Raw genomic sequence first — 19,176 nt, 5'->3', positions numbered from 1 at the left:
CAAGATCAATTTGATTTATCTTGTTTTAGAAACAACACTGCATAAGATATTTAGGTTTATCAGAGAATGTATTTTTAACATGTGTATTTTGTCTTACTGTACTGGCAGAGTTTTTATAGTCAAAACAAGTGAAAAAAATCTACCAGTGCTGAAGAAGTAATCCAAAGTATTTAGAATACGTTACTGACCTTGAGTAATCTAACGGAATACGTTACAAATTACATTTTACAGCATGTATTCTGTAATCTGTAGTGGAATACATTTCAAAAGTAACCCTCCCAACCCTGGCAACACATAGAAAAAAAAAATATTTTGCGAAATCTATTGCAAAAAATCAGGGACTGACAGAAAGATGATCCTGACAGTGTGTAGACACAGAATATCTGAAAATGACACAAGGGATTACTTCATGCAAAATAGATCATGCTAAAGAGGTGCTGAAGACAAAGTGAAACAAAGTCATTCTACAATGAACAAATATTGGACAAGTTTATGTAGATCATTTCTGGCATCATTTGAACATTACCAAATGTGTATATTTCCAGATAATGTGCCACTTTTCCAGAGAAATAAGGATTTACTTGGAGATAAAAAATAAAAAAAATGTGACTATGTTTGCTTGCTCATATTTGTCATTGAGTCAATGATATTTCTTGACTTATAAGTTAGATCTGTGCCTACAGATCTCAAGCTCTGCAGGTTTCCACAGAATTCAAATGCCCATCATTTATAAACTTCTACACACTCCCTGCCCTTTGCATGTGTATTAAATATTTTGCCTAATTTGATAATGCTTTCGCTGTACTCTCAGCTCTGTTTACCACAGTTTAACAAATTGAAATCCATTCTGCAGATTTACCCCCACAATCAGCACAGAAAATGTGAAAAAGTACTGTAGATTCTGTGTGGGTGTACTCAGTATAACAGGATAAACAATGAGTCAAGAACACTTTAAAAACATTGTTTGTCCAATTGCATAAATGCTTGTTAAATATATACAATGAATTATAGCTCAAAATATTCATTGTGAAATATACCTCATATATATATATACACTACCAGTCAAAAGTTTTGAAACACTTTACGGAAATGTTTCACATGATCTTAAAAATCTTTTGATCTGAAGGCGTATGCTTAAATGTTTGAAATGAGTTTTGTAGATAAAAATATAATTGTGCCACCATATTAATTTATTTCATTATAAAACTAAAATGTAATTTAAAAATAAAGTTTTTGAAATGTATGACTTGGACCAAATAATAAAGAAAAGCAGCCAGTAAGTTCCCAACATAGATGGGAACTCCTTCAATACTGTTTAAAAAGCATCCCAGGGTGATACCTCAAGAAGTTGGTTGAGAAAATGTCAAGAGTACATGTCTGCAAATTCTAGGCAAAGGGTGAGTACTTTGAAGATGTTAAAATATAACCAGTTTTGATTTATTTTGGATTTTGCTTAGTCACAACATAATTCCCATAGTTCCATTTATGTTATTCCATAGTTTTGATGACTTTACTATTATTCTAAAATGTGAAGAAAAAAAAATTATAATATAGAATAAGTGTTTCAAAACTTTTGACCGTATATATATATATTGGATTTGTTCTAGTCTAGTCATCTTGTACAAATTTAAATTCATTCAGTTATGCCTAATAAAATGAAAAAGTGAAGGGTTCAAACTTGGTTTGCCTGCACATGTGCTTCTGTGATGAGGTCACTCTACTTTAACATAGTTTTAAAATTATTACAACATTATATTTACTACAAAATACAATTCCACATTTGTATATATATATTTAATTTCTGGGGCTTTTTTACCAAATATTGACTATATGTAGGTTTTTTCTGGCATACATAATAATAATAATACTAATAATAATAATAATAATAATTTAATAGTATACAAATTTTAATAAACTAAACAGATAAGGTTAGATGTAAAAAATAATGCTTGAATTAATCTGCTCATACATCCAGTTTTTGCCAACAAAATTATTTATGTAGTCCCACCACAAATGGATTAGTTAATTTCCATTCTAGAAATTTAAATTGATTGCACACAATAAAACTGTGTCAGTATGTTAAAGAATTGTGTTACTTTAGCTTATTGTAATATTCATTCCATTTCATTAATTTATTGTAATATAAACTTACATAAGTGTAGCCTAATGTACAGCATGCCTTATTTATACTGCATGTATATATTTATACTTTGCAAAGCTGCTGTAATGTACTTCCTGGCTGCATCTCTATAGCTTTTGTAAAAGAGTAAATGAGGGTAGTATATCATTTATGCATATCCCTGCCTAGTGTCTTGGCTCATTGGTTAAAACGCCCATCTTCATCAGAGAACTATCTCCTTTTGCAGTTGTTCAGTGCATTACTGTGCTATTGTAATGCTAAAAACAAACAGAGTGATATTTTAAAGCTGCTATTGGTTGAATTTCTGGAGGTAAATTGTAGGGTTTGGAGGGAAATGGAGATTCTGAGCAGAAATCTTCCTTCCCCCAACAAAGTGTTTTCATACGGTACCACCTGCATTGGTTAGTGAATATGTCAATGAGGGCAGATTTAGACATAATATGATTTTACTTCAGTTGTCAGGCCCCCTGGAGCTGAGTTCTGCACCTTTCATGTCCATTTGGGGCAGAAACCTAAACAATGTGGGTCAGTACCAATGAAGGGAGGACAGGCTCTAATCGGTCGGCTATGTGAGTTCACTGCTCTCTATCTCTCTCTCTCTCTCTCTCTCTCTCTCTCTCTCTCTCTGCTGGTCATCTGTGCCAGGAGCTTTGGTCTGCTGCTCTCTTTAATGATGCATGGAACATTAGCCAGCCACTATCCCAAGATAGGACGAGGCCGATGGCATTCTCTAGTGAAAGAGCCTGCATTGTTTGGGATTAGAATAGCATGGCCTACTGAGAAAGGGGAAACAAAGTGTGCTGTCTGCTCTGAGTTTGTTTTCTAAAACTACTACCACAATTGTAATCTTTGATTGTCACTTAGATATCAATACATTTTAAAGTATTTTATAGTCTAGCACTTTTCTGCCAGGCAGGGAGTGATAGGAAAGCAGTTGGCTTACAGTGTTCATATAGATTTACATACAGATTTACTTAAGTATTTAATTTCTGTTGAGGTGATGTTTCCGTGCTGGGCTGGTTGGGATGCTCAAGATATAGAGCAATGTTTTGGTAGCACCACTGTGTTAAAATGGTTTGGGAGAATCAACCTATGAATGACTTACTAATAGTTGTTTTTGCAAATTAAGCTGGGATAGGAGAAAGTATTTTAATATCTAACAAATTACACATTTGACTTAACCTGTAACTTAGTTTGACATAAGATATCTTAAATCTCATTGCACCAAATTATGAAGGATTTACTATTATGTTAATTTAAAGAGTAAAGTTCTGATTAAACTGTAAAGAGAGAGGGAGCTTGATGGAAAAATGACAAAGGAACATAAAAAGTCAAGAATTTACCATGATAGACAGAATTCTGTCTTAACCCTATAAAGCCTAACATATGAAGTAATAGTCTGAACATATATACACTCACTGAGCACTTTATTAGGAACAGTATGATCCTTATTAATTGCCCAATGCGGTCTTCTGCTGTTGTAGCCCATTTGCCTCAATGTTCGACATGTGCATTTTGAGATGCTATTCTGCTCACTACAATTTTTCAGAGTGGTTATCTGTTCTGTCAGTTCGAACCAGTCTGGGCTGCATATCCCAAAAGCATCGTAAGTCTAAGTAGATTGTAGAAACTATCGGCGCCAGTGGACTCTACAATCAACTTAAGCTTGCGATGCTTTTGGGAGACGCAGCCTTGGCCATTATCTGTTGACCTCTCTCATCAACAAGGCATTTCTGTCCACAGAACTGCCGCTCACTGTATGTTTTTTGCTTTTGGCACCATTCTGAATAAACTCTTAAGACTGTTGTACATGAAAATCCCAGGAGATCAGCAGTTACAGAAATACTGAAACCAGCCCGTCTGGCACCTACAATCATGCCTCGTTCGAAATCACTGAGGTCACATTTTACCCACATTCTGATATTTGATGTGAACAACAAGTCTCATCCTGGTGCTCATTGTATTACATGTGGTTACATGAAGAGAAACAATCTAAAACACTTTAAAAACTGGCACACATGACTATGACATCCATGAGAGCTGCCTGATTGATTACATTGAAACTGAGTGCATGGAATGATGTTCCACAAATTTAATCAAAATGATGGTGCTCCCTTTCTCTATTGTGATCGGTTTGATTGACACGGATGCACATGCTCATTTGCTCAGTGAAGTTTAACGGAAACTCGCATGTGGTAAAATCAAACGGTTTCACGAAATACCTGGAAATACACGCCGGATTTTTAATTCATAACATGTATACATTATAAAACATAGAAAAGAGCAGTAAAATGTAAGTTATGTGCTGGAGAGAAACAACTCTTAAGCGCATTAAACAGCACACACCCTCTTTCAACACACCTGATGCAGCAACCGCTTCACATAAAACTGTATGCTTATTATGATCTTCTTTGAAGTGTTTATAAAGAAAAAAGCCTCTGCTCTCATCCAACAACAAACTCAAGCATCTTCAGTTTGCCAGACACTACTGGAACTTCAAATGCAACCGGATTCTATGGTCAAATGAAACGAAAAAAGAGCTTTTTGGCAGCAAACAGCAGAGATGGATTTGGTGCACACAGAGATGAAGAAGTATGAAACCCAATGCCCACTGTTAAATGTGGTGCTGGATCTTTAATGTTGTGGGGTTGTTTTTCTGCCAGAGGTCCCGGACATCTTGTTCGGATACATGGCATCATGGACTCTATCAAATACCAACAGATAAAAAAATCAAAACATGGCTGCATCTGCCAGAAAGCTTACAATGGGCCCTGGTTAGATCTTCCAGCAGGACAATGATCCAAAACAAACATCAGCTCAAAAAATCAACACAAAAATGGTTCACTGACCACAAAATCAAGGTTCTGCCATGGCCATCCCAGTCCCCTGACCTGAACCCCATAGAAAATTTGTGGGGTGAACTGAACAGGGAGAGTCCACCAACATGGACCTTTGAATTTGAAGGATCTGTAGAGATTCTGTATGGAGGAATGGTCTCAGATCCCTTGCCAGGTGTTCTCCAAACTCATTATAGGTATTATAAGAGAAGACTCGGAGCTGTTATCTTGGCAAAGGGAGGCTGCAAAAAGTATTGAATAAAAGGGTGGCAATAATTATGGCCAATGCATTTTGGAGAAAAATATTTATTTAATAATTAGATATTTCCCCCATTTCAATTGTTTTACTTCAATTAAAGGTTAGATTTTTGTATTTTTTTTTTAATTTTTTTAAATGACCGATCAAAAGGATAAACGATGCAGATTTTATTCACAGCCTTCTTTGCTCATATTTACCATGGGTGCCATATAAATCCATTGCATAGTTTATTAATGAGATGAGATTCAAGCTGTTATAAAATTGGTGTGACTTCACATTTTTATGCACAAGTATGCATTGGCTACATGTTATCCTTGTAAATTGTGCATTGGAGTGGTAACAAAGAAGAGGCTATTGATTAACTTTCAAGTGGAACTTGGATCTATTGTTGTATTGTGTGCGTATCTGTGACATAAATATTCTTCCAAAAAGTGTACAGAGTTGGCCATCAAAAACTCAAAAGTGTTGCGGAGCATTGTCAGGAAGCACATACTGTAACAGTTGAACAAATGATCATGTTACTGTTAAGTAATGCAGTTAAATTCGTACAATTTTCAGACATTTTTATCAGGGTTAGGGGTTTTAATTTGTTTTTGTTTTTTGAGGGGAAATTTTCAAGCCAAGTGAATTTCCAATATATACTGTATATATTATATACAATTTTGTTATATGATGTAATATATATATATATATATATATATATGATTATATACATCAACATTTTAAATAATATATGCATTGGAAAATTTGAGGGTGTATGTGGCAGTGCTGCCCTGTAGGGTAATAAATAAGCTTGTTTACACCATCTGCATGATTTGATTTTGATATGAGATCTTTCTTTCTTTCTTTCTTTCTTTCTTTCCCTATCTTCTCTCATTTTAGTTGTTTAATTACACTTCCTCTTTTTTGTGTGCTATTGCTCATTTCAGTAAGGATCACACAAACACATCACCACAGCCTCCTTGCTCTGCTGCCACACACGATGCACAGCAAAAGACAGTATAGCTTTCCATCAATGTTCTGACAGCCTGAAATCAACAGCAAACCACATCTCTCATGTTTCAAGTGCTGAGACACAAACATCTTCTTCAGGCTACAAAACAAATCTTCCAAACACAGCAGGAGCCTTTCGTCATATGTATGCATACTGGAATAAAGGGATTAAAGAGGCATTGAGAAAGACCTACTTCAGCAGGAGTTCACGTAACATCACCCAAAAGCACATCTGTCTGCCAGATGGGTCCCACATTATTCAAGATGTCACTAATAATAACTCCCTGTATTTATGCCATGTATGTATTCATTTATTGATAAAGCAGCCCATGGGGGAATGTGGATATATGTGTTTCCTTTATTACTCATTCACTGGTTGGTTAATTAGACAATACAAATAATGCACATAGTCTGTGAACAGGGCATGAGCGGGGTGTGAGTGGTGTGTTTTCATTTAGGTGCTTATATTAACAGATTTCACATTGCAGATTTCACGCCGCGGGTCCCAGATGCGGTAGTAAGCGGATACTTCCGGCTTTGACCCTATTTTTGCAGCGCAGCTCACGCTGAACTCAGCGGCTCTGGGTGTAGTAGAAAACTAAAATAATCAGGAGATTATAGAAAAGACACAAAAGCAATTAATAAATATTTTAACCGAACCTACTATACACTACAATGGAAACATTTTATAATAACAGTACATGAATAATCATGAATTAATACCTGAATTAATACTTACTTCTGCATTAATTAATGATGAGTTAAGGAATGTACTTATCAGGATCTACTGAAGAGCTAACATTAACTACAACATAACTCATCTGAATTCATACATTAATAATGGCAACCTAGCTTATATGTTAGTACATGTTTGATAGTTAATGCATTAATTATCATCGAGGAAAAAACTAAATCAAACAGGCTTCATAAGAAAGAATGTGAAGTATTTCAACCTTGAATTAAACATATTTAATATTGTCATAATTTTAATATTTTATGCATTTAGCTGTCTGCAGTTTTGCCACAGATGTCATTGAATGACGCAGTATAATTCAAATTTTTTAAATGGACATAAAAAAACAAAGAAAAACACAAATAATAATGATTACTAATAATTTGATCTCAACTCATTTTACATTATTCTCTGTCCCTTTCCTTTCGTACTCACCCTACCACAATTAATTTGTCATCTGGACCATAGAAATAGTAAAGGTTGTCTTTATGTTGCTGGATCAGTATTTGTTTTTTGTTATATATATTTCGTAATATTTTTCATGGTTACTTTGTGAGTTTCATCAGAACTCAAAATAGAAATTAAGAATGATGATAATGATTGGATCATCATCTCATCTTCAACATCATTGTTAGTAGTAGTGATTTGTTTTGTTAATTTTTCCGTGGACATTTTTGCATACAAACATTCAATTATTTGTTGTGTGAACTTCATCCATTTCAAGTGCAGATAGTTCGCTACATTTCTGCCCGGAACTACAGTATGTGGAGAGTTTGTTTCTAGTGGGGAATTTATAAGCGGTGCTCTCTTGGTGTTGGCTGGTTGCTTTCAACTATATCCTATGGTAACGCTGACATGTTTAATCTAAAATCTTTGGTTGTTTTGTTGGACTGAATTAAGGATTGAAGTCAGAGTGTTCATAATATCCATTTTGATGACGTTATTTGGAGTATTTGAATTAATTTTGTAATTTGAACGTATTAAGTGCTAACATTAGCATTTTTAACATTTCCGATTTGACATCAGGAGAGATAGAGATATATAAAACACAACTTATAAATCATTTAAAAGTGTATAATATGTCTAAACAGACTGGTTTTTCTTTTGAGTCTGTATATGTTTTAAAAGAAATTTCATTCATTTAAAGCATCTTGGTGGAAGATTTACACTTGTATTTCAGTATTGTTTTCCACATTCCACATTAAAGGTGTTTTTCCCTTTAAGTTTTGTGCTTTTCATATATGCTGGTGGATTTGTATTTTCAAATAAGCAGATCTTAAAAATCTTGGTCTTTATTTCACTAGTGTATGTGTATTAAATACACCATGATTTAGAGGGGCACATCGTTATTAACTCATTATTAACTACCCATGAACCCATGACTTCTTTATCCTTCATCATGTCATGCCTTTACTTGGTGGGGCACATCATTATTAACTCATTGTTAACTACTCATGAACTATCATCAACTGATGAGTTGTTAATGCATCATAATGTCATGACTTGGTGGGACATATCAGTATTAACTCATTGCTAACTACTCATGAACTATCATCAACTGATGACTTGTTAATGCATCATAATGTCATGACTTTACTTGGTGGGGCACATCATTATTAACTCATTGTTAACTACTTATGAACTATCATCAACTGATGAGTTGTTAATGCATCATAATGTCATGACTTGGTGGGACACATCAGTATTAACTCATTGCTAACTACTCATGAACTATCATCAACTGATGACTTGTTAATGCATCATAATGTCATGACTTTACTTGGTGGGGCACATCATTATTAACTCATTGTTAACTACTCATGAACTCATCAACTGATGACTTGTTAATGCAGCATCATGTCATGACTTTACTTGGTGGGCCACATCGTTATAAGCTTACTATCAACTACATATGTACTACACTAGTTTTCATCCCAGTTAAATCACATATTGTTTAGCATAATTTGGTTTGTTTGTCATGATGTAAAAGCTGAGAAGCGGACATGGCCTGAGTTTGGATGACAAGTGAACTGAGTGGTAGGGTGAGTATGAAAGGAAAGGAATGGAGAATCACACAGAATGGGTTGAGATCAATTATTATTATTAAGAATAATTATTGGTGGCAATCATTAAAGGAAAAGTTCACCCAAAATGGAAAATTCTCTTATCATTTACTTACCCTTATGCTATTTCAGAAGTGTATAACTCTCTTTTCTTCTGCGGAACACAAACTAAGATTTTTAGAGGAATATTTCATCTCTGTAGGCCCATAAAATGGTGAATGAGGACCAAAATTTTGAAGCTCCAAAAAGCACATAAATGCAGCAGAAAGGTAATCAATACGACTCCAGTGGTTTAAACAATGTCTACTGAAGTTGTCCAGTCGCTTTTTGGTGAGATTAGACACCAAAAACCTCACTCCTTTTCCACAATAAATTTCCTTGGCCATCATGATTTCAAACTCGATTACACTTTCTTACACAATCTAGCACTCTGCACATGCGTCAAGCACTAGAAAGTGTAGTTGAGCTTGAAATCATGATTGTGCCTAGAGACTGCAATGGCAACATGTACAGTGAAAAATGAGTTACATTTTGGTTTATTCTAACATCAAAAGGTATAAAAAATTGTAATTATGACCATATTAAATTATAAACATTTAGTTCAAGGTTGACGTACTTCACATCATGTCTTATAAAGCATGATTGATTTAGTTTATTCCCTAATGTTAATTAATGCATTAACTATCAAACATGTACTAACATGTAATTAAGATGATCGTTATTAATGCATGAATTCATATGGCTCATGTTGTAGTTAATGTTAGCTCATCATTAATTCCTGATTAGTCCATTCCTTAACTAATCATTAATTTAAGCAGAAGTAACTATTAATTCAGGTATTAATTCATGATTATTCATGAATAAAGTGTTAACGAGACAGACCACTGATATCAAAACCTCTTAAACTCTGGTACATTTTTGGGCTGCCGCCCACAAATTTAAAAGCTCACCATTCACACACACTTTAGATAAATTGCATAATTAGATAATAATAGGTCTCATTTTTAAGAGAACTGCTCAAATAAAAACTAAAAACAACAACTTTTTTTTTTATTCCTAACTTTGTAAACATGTAATTCTGGTTCTATCACTCAACCTCACTTTGAAAATTCTCTTTTTCCACTAGGTGGCAGAAAGCACTAGAAAAAATATTTTGTTTCTCTAACACATTCCATCACAATATACAGATCTTAAATGTAGGTGGCACTCTTAACGCATTTTAGCCCTCACAGATGTGTTCATCCATAGACATTGAGTCTAATTTTCAGTTCAAGCACCATCCTTGTTGTTTCATTGAATATGAAATCCTCTGAGTGGACTAGAAGCTCAGTCTAGGTGTCATTAGAAAGCTGAGATTCTTTCCTTTGCGATGAGTAGAAAACAAAGAGTAGAAAACATATTTTATGATTATTTGTTTTGCATGCTTTTCCTTCTGGATGGCATATATTGTTCTGGACATCTAAGATATAACATTAGATTATTCAGCCAAGCAAGCTCATCAATGGCTATTTTTTTTTATAACTTTTTAAGGTAAAAGCAGATATAACGTTTTTAGCTATTTGGGGCTTACAGCAGCAGTTATTGGAGCATAAAAGAGATGTTTGTATTTGATTACTTACAGAAATCATATTTCACTTTGTGATTCTTTTGAAAATCTTTCGAACTGTGTTATTAGGGCAACAAAATTAACTGTAAAGTCACATTCCTGAGAGTGAGAGCTTTCATTTGATATATGACTTGTCCATTTATGTGCTATGTGAAGGACTTTTATTTTTATATAAACATTTCTACCCCATTACCTCTGGGGGGCACAAATTTTCAGTGCAAATGTTTTGAGGCCATTTTTTAGATTTCAGTAGTTTTCCATTTAAATAGATAGGAGCTGCTTTTATGCCACTTGTTTACACAGAAAATAGCTGCCCAGCCTGCCCGAGAGCATTCCAAAGATGACAGCCGAGTGGACTGACTTGCCTTGAAAGTGGCTTTGATATATTAACCAATCATGACCAAGTACGCTGATAAACAATTGCATGTGACTACCCGCCGTTGCCGTAGGAACTTAGAGAAGAGACGCAGCCAATGTGAAATCCCAAATGTGATCGCGTTTCTCACGCCCCGCTCACGCCTCACTCACGGAGTATGTGTAAATCAGGCGTTACTCACATGGTTTTTAGTGACATAGATTAGTTGTTTTGTGAAATTACCAACCAACCATTAAACTTTTAGTGTTTTTCAGCATTATAGACAGTGAGCTTAAATCTCCTGCTTCACAGATTTTTCTTCTGAAACAAAACAAAAAGACATAACAAAAACAGTAACCTCACAGGTCCACTCTAGAGTTTAAGGTGAGATCAATGATTCATCTATGATCACAACAATGACACTAAGATTTGCCAAGATACAAACGTTTTTAATAAAACAACTGTGATGTCAAAAGAAGGTTCTTATTAGATTAATCCAAGACTAAATCATCTGAGCAGTACTATAGCTCTATACTGTATTTGTCTATTTCTAATAAGGAATATGTTAATTGTCTAACATTTTAGACCTTTTAGGGGAAAATTTATTTTTTGACAAACAGTGTTGGTTAAGTTACTCAAAAAAACAAACAAACAACAACAATAAAATAATCCACTACAAATTTGTAATTACTTCTCTAAAAATTATAATCATATTACTTTATGGGTTACTTAATCGAAAAAATTATCACATTAATAATTTGTTTACTTTTAAGTTACTTTCTAAAGCACTTTTCACAAATTGTTTTCAGTTTTTCAAGGAATTCACAATAATGTTCATTGTTCATTGTCACTCTTCAGCTGTCACAGAATTGCAAACAGATGTACATATGTACATATAAAATCATTCTTTAAATGTATTATACATACATAATGTTATTTTTGAAATATATGTAACCCAATTAATGTACTTAAAAGTAATTAACTTAACAGTAACTGTAAAAAAGTAACTTTTTACTCTGTAATTTTTTACTTTGTAATCAGATTACACCCAACACTATTGACGAGATTGAGAACTCGTCTCCTCAGCTACAAAAGATCAACTATTAAGTAATATATTTTTTCTCTGTTAATTGCATTTGCGTACATAGGGTCTTAATGTGTACGTCTTTGTAATTTTTCCCATCCTGTGCCTGCAGAGCCATTTTCTTATGCTGCCTATACTATGTCATGAAGAGAACAGTGAATGTCTGGGTTTTTCACAGTGAGGCTCTATTAATTGGCCGTCACTCTAGAGGCTATATCTAGGTTGTCTCTGTCAAACGTCACATACTTGTAAACAGAGCCTTCACTCATAATAATCTTTTGAGATCAACCAAGTATTTGTTTTCTTTTACATTTCAGTCATAGGAAATTTTATCAGCACATACATTTTTGAGCCGACAACAGGAAATCAGAGAGATTTCGTGCATTAGCATTGTAAACATGAAACAATTCCAAAAAAAAAAAAAACAGAAATAAAATGGGAGTGAGTTTTACATATTGCACAGCTACCTACCAGCTGGCTCCCATTAAAACCAATAACACACACACTGTTTATTCTTAGTGGTGCATTGTTTCTACATGGGCTCCAACTTCATCTATGACTTTTACCCCGGATCCATAGCATTCCCTTCTGTCCATTTCCATTCCATTCCTGTAGCCTCTGTGCTCAGAGACAGCAGTCTTGCCTGTTCTGCCACCTTGTTTTTTATGACTGTGGTTCAGATGGGCAAGGGGGGCACAGAGAGATGTACGTGCTAGAGAATTATGTTTATATTGGGAGTGTGTCAGGGTCAGTGATTTGTGGTAGTGGATTGGTCACTGTGCTGTAAAACTGTCCTGCAGTTCTCTCATAAAGAAAACAAAGAGGACCATTACAGTATGCTACCTGACACCAAAAAGTCCTTGTTACCGTGTTACTATAATAGTACCTTGCAAAAATATGTAGGCTTTTACATTGTCCAATAGATTGCAAAGAATAGTGTTACAGTACCAATATCCAAAACATCTAAGCTTTTTTACTTTTCAGGGCACCGTAACTGTGATGTGGTTTACTTGATTTTCTTTACGTTGATTGACAACTGTAAGTAAGACATTCGTTGGTTGATTACCCCTAAAAGGGTAAATACTGTGGCTGTGTGCATTTAAAACATGTTTGAGCATTCTGACCAATCCGACATAGCAACATTAGCTTATGCAAGGCATGAATTAGGGGCAGGACAATAAGTTTATCCGATCAATGGCAGATGACAGAAGTGTTTGTAAAACCTGTTTGAAAACAATCTATATTAGTGTGCTTGCTAACGGAAATCACTAATACTATTGCACATATAAACCCATAACCCTAAGTAATACATTCTGATGCGTAACTCGCCCTGCACTGTTTGAACTACGGACATTAATGATACCGCAAATCATGTATTACATCATGCGATCTATCAGCGGCAAAGTAATTTAAATATTAAGTACTCTAGTTACTTTTTAAGTATTCCATCTGCTATTTTGAGTTTTCAGAAAAATCTACTTTGGTCCGATGGTACCGTTGGTCCAATTCACACAACATTTTGCATGTATAATCTCGAGACCCTCATGACAAAAATGTATAAAAACTATTTTGATTTGTTAAAACGTTTAGAAGATATAAGCCAATAAATTTTATGGCAGTGGCCCGATTCACATATCAATCTAGATCTTCTGAACGATTTTGAAAGGGAAGCGAATATCGTAGAGAAGTGGGTGTGGTGGACTTGTTTGATTTGGGACAGTAAGCAATAACCTAGCAACCATACAGAACATCCTAGCAACCACTTAGCAACACACTAAATACATATGGTGATGCTAGCGTCACAGAAATTTAATACTTTACATTTAAGGAGATTTGTGTTTTGTGGTTGGGGGTTTAAATATGTCAGCATTGCATAAACAAGATCAAAAGCATCAGCAGACATGCAATTTGTAGTGCACCTCACCTGTCATTTTGATTGACATGTGTAATGATGGGGCTTCTCGGTAATGATTCATTGAGCTGTGAACTGCAGTGGTTTTCTCACGCTGTACCGGTCTCTTCCTCTGCTTCAGTTAGATTCATAATGAAAACATGCTCACAGATGGCTCACCTCCCCATACTTCGAGCTGGGTTTGTTATTCTGGAATGTATTTAAAGTGACAGTTCACGTCAGCCCAACTCCATGCCAAAGTCATCAAACATGTAATGCTTATTCTTAAAATAGCTAGCCATGTGGACAAGGATGGAGGTCAATGTTGCTACGGTTTACCTCAAGCTCTATTTTTTTAACACAAATAATGAGACCACAATTATTGCCAATCTATGTGACTTACAAATACAATCTGTCATTAGGATGTCATTTAAGGTCGGCATACACATAAAAGAAGTCTGTTTTCCATGGTAACACAGATCAGTGACACCTGCCTTCATCTCCATGGGAACGCACGTGTCCTCCTTTGACTACCTTCCCTCTTTTTTCTCTGTCTTTCATTAATCTCTCTCTATTTCTCTGTCTATATCTTTCTCTCTCTCTGCCTTATTCAAACCACTAATTTTCATGCACAAATAGGAAATTATCTATAATTTATGAGCCCCACATATTAGACCAGCATGGATTACTGAGGTCTGTGTGGGCTTTGCTAGAGTCACATTTCTGTTAATGATGTCCCCAAGGTGAATTTAATCACAATATGGTGGTAAATAACAACCCTGAACCGTCTGATGAAATGATAAAAAGGCAAACCCTCTACCATAGGACTCTGTAGATCCATTAATCTGTCAAAGTAAAAACAAGAAACCAAAACAAGATGAACAAATTGATTTTTAGTTAAAAAAAAAAAAAAAACCTAGTCTAGAATTTCCCAACCCTGCATATTCAGCAGTATGTTAGTTCTACATTGCAGAGGAGTGCTTTGTTGTTAATTTTTGTGCCAGTTTTGCTTCCACACCTGACTGTGGCATTTTCAGCAAGAGATTTTGGAGAAAGAAATCTTGACTTAAATACACATGTTGAAAAAGTGAAGGGTTTAAATAACTTAACCATGCTAAGAGTCCTAAATATTCACTCACATATATTTATTAATAATGAGACCATCAAAAACCAAATGTTTTAAATCCACTAGATATTATAAAGAACCACCTGAAAAGGTTATTCAAACTCTGCAGTTACAGCATCATAACATTTATTTCATTATAATCTTGAGACATTCACCTAATATAACTTAAATCTGTCTATTTGTTCAAAATAAAAGCTATTTTCTCAGCAACACGAGAACATGCCCATCTTCATTTTTGTTGCTGCCTGTACTGATCACTGTTGAAACTTTGCTGGAGGTGCGCCTTTATTTTGTATCTTTCATTTAATAGTAAACTCTATCATTTGCTGTTTTTTTTTTACTCTGAGCTTAACTCTGAATTCTGCTCTGATTCATTATCCCAAAATAAAACATTTAAAACCTTTTGGTCTTATCAAGAGTAGTCATTTGCTTTATCTGTTGTAGCAAGAGCATCTGGAATGAACCAACATTTAAAGTGTCTTTGTATTTGGCAGATGCTTTTATCAAAAGCAATTTACCATGCATTCATAATTTATTGCTGCTTGTATTTTCTGGGATCGAACCAGATTTTGCAGTTGCTAAGAGAGTGATCTCACTTTGAATTCAGTGACAGGAGGTCAAAAGTTCTTCAGGTGAAATCAGTCTGTGCTTACCAAAATTTAAACCAAAAGTGAGTTGTTTTTAGTTGTAAGTTATGTAATACTGTCAACTGGAATGCATATTTCATAACCATATGCCATAATCCAAACCATAAACCTAACCATCAGTGGAGTAAAAACGTAATCTTAGACGGAAAATGCAACCACCGAATGCCACTCATCATATGTGAATGCCATTACTTATTGGTTTCCATGGGACCATAACCCATGTCTCTGAGGCTGTTTGCTGAACATGCTATCAGTAGCGCTACAGGCATTTTAATTGACAAAAAGATTTCTGATGGGAGATGGCACTTGCCAGAAACTTGTCAGGGTACCATTTCATGTGATAGTAACATGCTGTGATCATGTTCTTGCTAGTGCCATGCTCTACTAGTTGAGCTTTTTTATTGCAGTTTAAACAGTTCTGGTTTCTTATGATAATGTTGTTGTCTCTGAATGGTCCAACAGATGTCAGAGGGTACTGTGTTGTGTCTTCATTGTGTGTTTGTATTGTTGCTAAGAATGAAATACACAGTTATAAAGAAAGGCAGAGAAAAGAGACAGAAAGACAAGGAAATCCCCAATGTGGAACAATTTTGTGGTTCTTGAGACCTGTTTTTGTCGCATTGCACTGCTTCTCTTGTTGTCTGAAATAAAAATTATTTCATATTCTATGTGTGAATTGATTGCTATGAATTTTTATTTATTAAATAACATTTGAAAGTTACATCAAAGCCAGCTTGTTTTGCCATAAAGATACTAAATTAAAGGGATAGTTCACCAGAAAATGATAATTCTGTCATCATTTACTCACCTTCAGGTTGTACCAAACCCATTTGACTTTCTTCTGTGGAACACAAAAAGGAGCCGTTAGGCAGTGCGTTAGTCTTCTTACAATGAAAGTGAATGGTGACTGAGGCTGTCATTCTGCCTAACATCTCTTGTGCTTGTAAGGCCCATGCCAAGATGTCTGATAGCCCAACACACATCAATTAATGGAATAACAAAGAACTTTCAACTTCAGACAACATCTGAACTCTCTCACAAAAGCTGAAATCTACACCTGAATATCAAAAAATCAAATCAAATCACTTTTATTGTCACACAACCATATGCACAAGTGCAACAGTGGGTGAAAGTCTTGGGTGCAGTTCCGAGCAACATAGCAGTCATGACAGTGATGAGACATATACCAATTTACAATAAACATCAGATTTACACAACACAATTTACATATCTAATATACACATAATTACACAACACAATAATAAAATACAATGTACAGTATACGATACACACAATATAGAATACACATACACATAATATAGAATACACATACAATAAAAATAGTATATAAAGTATATATATAATATACAGTAGGTTGTATTGTACTGTATTGACATTCAGACTTTCGGTTGATAGTCAGTTGCCAGTGTGTTGTTATGAGGGAATATAATTTATGACAGTCCTATGTGAGATAATAAGATTAATAAAGTGCAGTGCTGATGTATATTGATTGTGAGAGATCAAGAGTTCAAAAGTCTGATTGCTTGGGGGAAGAAGCTGTCATGGAGTCGGCTGATGCGGGTCCTGATGCTGCAAAACTGCCTGCCTGATGGTAGCAGTGAGAGCAGCCCATGGCTCGAGTGGCTGGATTCTCTGATGATCCTCCGAGCTTTTTTCACATACCGCCTGGTATATATGTCCTGGAGGGAGGGAAGCTCACCTCCGATGATGTGTCTGGCAGTTCGCACCACCCTTTGCAGGGCTTTGCGGTTGTGGGTGGTTCTATTGCTGTACCAGGCAGTGATGCAGCCAGTCAGGATGCTCTCTACAGTGCTGCTGTAGAATCGTGTGAGGATGTGGTGGTTCATTCCAAACTTCCTCAGCCATCTCAGGAAGAAGAGGCGCAGATGAGCCTTCTTCACAATGGCCTCAGTGTGGACGGACCATGTGAGTTCCTCTGTGATGTGGACACCAAGGAACTTGAAGCTGCTGACTTTCTCCACTGGTGCTCCATTGATGGTGATGGGGTTGTGTTCTCTGTCTTTTCTCCTGAAGTCCACCACAAGCTCCTTGGTCTTGCTAACGTTGAGGGAGAGGTTGTGCTCCTGACACCAGTGTGTCAGAGTGTGCACCTCCTCTCTGTAGGCTGTTTCATCATTGTCAGTGATCAGACCTACCACTGTTGTATCATCAGCAAACTTAATGATGGCATTGGAGCTATGTGTTGCCACACAGTCATGTGCGTACAGGGAATACAAGAGTGGGCTGAGAACACAGCCCTGCGGGGCTCCATTGTTGAGAGTCAGTGATGAGGAGATGTTGCTGCCCATTCTAACCACCTGGCGTTTGCTTGACAGGAAGTCCAGGATCCAGCTGCACAGCAAGCTGTTTAAGCCCAGAGCCCGGAGTTTCACATAAAGCTTGGAGGGCACTATGGTGTTGAATGCTGAGCTGTAGTCTACAAACAGCATTCTCACATAAGTGTTCCTTTTTTCCAGGTGGGAGAGAGCAGTGTGTAGTGTAGATGCAATGGCATCATCAGTGGAGCGGTTGTTGCGGTAAGCAAACTGCAATGGGTCCAGTGAGGCAGGCAGCACAGAGCAGATGTAATCTCTGATTAGCCTCTCAAAGCATTTGCTGATGATGGGGGTCAGAGCAGCAGGACGCCAGTCATTTAAGCAAGTGATTTTGGATTGCTTTGGTACAGGCACAGTGGTGGATGTTTTGAAGCATGTGAGGACTACAGACAAGGAGAGGGAAAGGTTGAAAATGTCCGTAAAAACACCAGCCATTTGGTTCACGCATGCTCTGATGACGCGGCCCGGAATGCCATCTGGACCCACGGCTTTACGGATATTCATCCGGCGGAAGGATCGGGTTACATCCGCTAAAGAGATGGAGAGTGAACTAACCTCTGTAGCTTCGGCCACAAGAGCTCTCTCCATGAGAATATCACCACAGTGTGATAAATTGCAAATCAACTTGCTGCCCCCTCTTCTCTCTCTCCCCCTTCTCCCCTTCAACAGCTCAGGACCAATACAAAGACACAAGATTTATATGTAAATATATAACAAATACCATGAAAACAAAGAATGCATCTGTATTTGTTTGATATCGTTTAAGACGTCTCTGTGCGACTGGTATAACGGTCTCTTTCCCATGTCAGTAAATCTAATGGTGACAAAGTTATAAGGTCTTTGCCAAATACTGCATAATTCTGGAGGCCAGTCCTCCTCTTTGACCTGCAATTTAAATGATCTCCTGTAGGTTAATAAAGTTAAACCCCAGGAAGTCAGGAACCCATTCACCCCCAAATTCTTATTGTTCAAAGGATAATACCATTTGGTATACAATTTCTGTCTGGATATTTAAGGAAGGTTGGCAAGGAACTTGGGGAGTCTGTAGTCAGATATCCCACGCTTATCGCTGCATGTCATTTTCT

At 36.1% G+C, this 19,176-nt stretch overlaps 1 protein-coding gene across 3 annotated transcripts in view; it reads left to right on the top strand.

Moving 5' to 3' along the window:
- LOC127455079 (carbohydrate sulfotransferase 15-like) overlaps positions 1-19,176 on the top strand; it is a 38,871-nt gene that overhangs the window by 8,044 nt on the left and 11,651 nt on the right. The gene's annotated exons all lie outside the window — the stretch shown is intronic.

The sequence above is a fragment of the Myxocyprinus asiaticus genome, chromosome 17, assembly GCF_019703515.2.
Source record: "Myxocyprinus asiaticus isolate MX2 ecotype Aquarium Trade chromosome 17, UBuf_Myxa_2, whole genome shotgun sequence".
Lineage (NCBI taxonomy): Eukaryota > Metazoa > Chordata > Actinopteri > Cypriniformes > Catostomidae > Myxocyprinus > Myxocyprinus asiaticus.
Note: the sequence above shows the minus strand (reverse complement) of the source record. Positions and strands in the feature narration are given on the sequence as shown.